Source organism: Octopus bimaculoides, chromosome 5, assembly GCF_046866305.1.
Source record: "Octopus bimaculoides isolate indiv1 chromosome 5, ASM4686630v1, whole genome shotgun sequence".
Classification (NCBI taxonomy): Eukaryota; Metazoa; Mollusca; class Cephalopoda; order Octopoda; family Octopodidae; genus Octopus; species Octopus bimaculoides.
In genome coordinates, this window is record NC_142932.1 from 58,362,507 (window position 1) to 58,365,547 (window position 3,041).

Consider the following 3,041-nt stretch of genomic DNA (forward strand, 5'->3'; position numbering starts at 1 on the left):
TTACTATACCTACGTCACCTACTATGATAGGAATTGTTTCTGTTTTTAGATTCCACATTCGAGTTACCTCTATTTCCAGGTCTTTGTATTTTGAAAGTTTCTCCATTTCTTTTAGGGAAACGTTGTCTGCTGGTATTGATACATCAATTAGAAAGCATTTTTTTCCTTCATGATCTTTGACAACTATATCTGGTCTATTGGCCTTAATTTGTCCATCTGTGTGCACTGGCATATCCCAGAGTATGGTTGCTTTCTCATTTTCTGTGACCTTTTCTGGCGTGTGTTTATACCATTATATTATTATTATTATTAAATTTTAGCGTGCATGTTTCTTACAATCACTTGCCGAGACACACCCAGCATCCTAGGCCGCGTGAAGGACAAACAATGTTACAATATCTCTGAAAGTTTGGGAAGGGGAATGGCACGGGCAGTAGCAACATATTTATATATAATACAACGGAGACATTAACATTGATAAAATTTATCTAAGGATGTGGAAGTAAAATCTTTTGGATTTCTCTGAGACATGGATCTCCTGGGACGTTATCTAGACGTTTCTGACATTCCTTTCTTATAATGCCTATAATATCAGGAACAGTTCTCCCTTTAAAATGCTACATCTTTTGTATTTCAATTTCAAGGTCCTTATATTTCGTCAAATTCCTTTACAGACATATTTATGTCAGTGGGAATACTTACATCTATTAGTCTACAAGTTTGCTGCTACCCCTCATTTATATATCAATAATATTTTTAGTATCTATCCTCCTGATAACAGAATCTAATTTCCTAGTCATTTCTTGTAGCCTCCTTCTGTTGATGTCTTTTAATGCTGACAATTTTTTTTCTTACTTCTTTTCTCATTACTTCCTGCAATTCATCTAAAATCTTCTGATCTTCCTCAAGTCTTTGGAGCCTGATGTCCCTTCCTTTTTGTTAGCGGTATTATTTTTTTTCTTTAGATTCTTCTTCGGTTTGAGATAGATGTATCTCTCATGTTGTTGTTTGCCTTTCACACTGACTGGTCTTTCTTTTCCTGTTCTCCTGCGATATCTTCTGCCTCCAATTCTGCCAGCCACTTTCTTCTCATAGCATTAGCTTGATCATCTAATCTCTGGTCTGTCACCTTAAGCATACACTTCTCCAGCCAAACTGTTAACATCTGTTTCTTTTAGGTTCACTGTCTAAGAAGCACTGTGTTATTTTCATGTTTTCTTCGCAGGTACACTACCTTCTCCTTGCTCTATTATCTGCTGATGCTGTATTAGGATGACAGTCTGCATCTTTACTGATCAACCGCCGAGCGAGAGGCCTTCTCTTAAATGTCTAACTTCATTTTCGCTGTTACAACCAGAGTTTTGGGGAAACTTCTGTCTCTCATTAACTGAGGTAAGGTAACGTTCGCCATCATCGTCATCACCACTATTATTTCTCGACATCTGAAAGTTTCAATCAACTTTCTATTACATCATTTGTTGTACTTTTGTTTTGGTGGGGTGGAGTGTGCTGCATTTTTGGTTTGGTGGGGTGGGGAGGAGATATTCTATTGTATCGGTACGTTTTCTAATGGGGTTTTGTTTGAGTCTTCGCTTGCATTACTTTTTATCTTCTGTGTTGATTGTGTAGCGCAGGTTGTGTTATGTCGGATATCGGCCTTCTATGGAACATGTGGGTTTTGTTAATTTTGTTGGGTATTTACTGTATGAGTTCATTCTTGTATGTTATTTGTGGTGGGGATGTTACATGGACGTTTTTTGTGTGTAACTCCTAAATCAACTATTTTATAATATTTATGATTATCCGTCCGCCGTTCATTTGCTTTGTTTTGTTATGGGTTCCCTTAATTATTATTGCTATTATTATCACTTCCATTATCATATTTCAATTCTGTTTTCTTTTCTTGCCGTGTTCCTTCCTGACACCTAGGGCAAAGACACGCACTGCATACATTTGTAGGCCATTAAAATGTTCGCACCAGATTGTTCATTTACAAAGTCATATGATAGAAAAAGGAAGAGAATCACAGAGAGAAAATATTAAAAAAATATAAAAGTAGACAAAACGGAAGGACAGAAAATTCATAGCGACAATACTCTTCTCAATACGTGTGACATACCAGTTAATACAATCTTCTGCGCTTCCTGCTTGAATGGTAATCCAGGGATAATTCTCAAATAATTTTCTGTTGAAGTGCTCCTACAATCACCGGTAATGTAATCGTCTTGAGATGCTATCTTTGCTCCAACTACTGTGTGGAAAAGTTTTAACTTTTGTCTTGTATTTGAGATAATCATATATATATATATATATATATATATATATATATATATATATATATATATATATATATGAGGGTTGCAGTAGATATTACGAGAAAGAGAAGCATCTTGGTGAATGGTGAATGGACTAAATTCCACATGTCTGTAAATAGGTTCTGCAGATGGTGAGATGTAGATCAACAATGGGGTGTCGAATTCCTGTGCAATCAAGTATCAAAAGAAGCGTAACAACCTTGCGGTCAGCAGAGGTCAAATATGTTTTACTACTACTAGTGATCAATGAGAACGCTGAACTTGGTCTTAGAAAGAACCAATTCACCTTGTTCTGATTTTAATTACTGAGAGAAAAATAATAATATATATACTGACGTTTGCAGCGTTAAACTTTCGAATTCTTTGTTTTTTTACTTTTTAAAAATGTTCCTTTTCTGTTTACAGGTTTTGCTCTTGTTTACATTTTCGTAATTGAGCAGTTTGTATATGTTGGCAGGTGCTTACCTCCTTTTTTTAGCGTGCGTTTAAATTGCTGCAATAAAAGGAATGCTTACGTATTCGAGTAGTCAAGGAGAAATTTTCACAGAAAGGCAGAAAAGGAGGGTAACATTTTCACAGAAATTATTATTATTATTATTATTATTATTATTATTATTATTATTATTATTATTATTATTATTATAAATATTATTAATATTATAATTATTATTATTATTATTATTATTTTATGTTTGACTTTTGTTTTGCATTTGTACAAGTTGGATC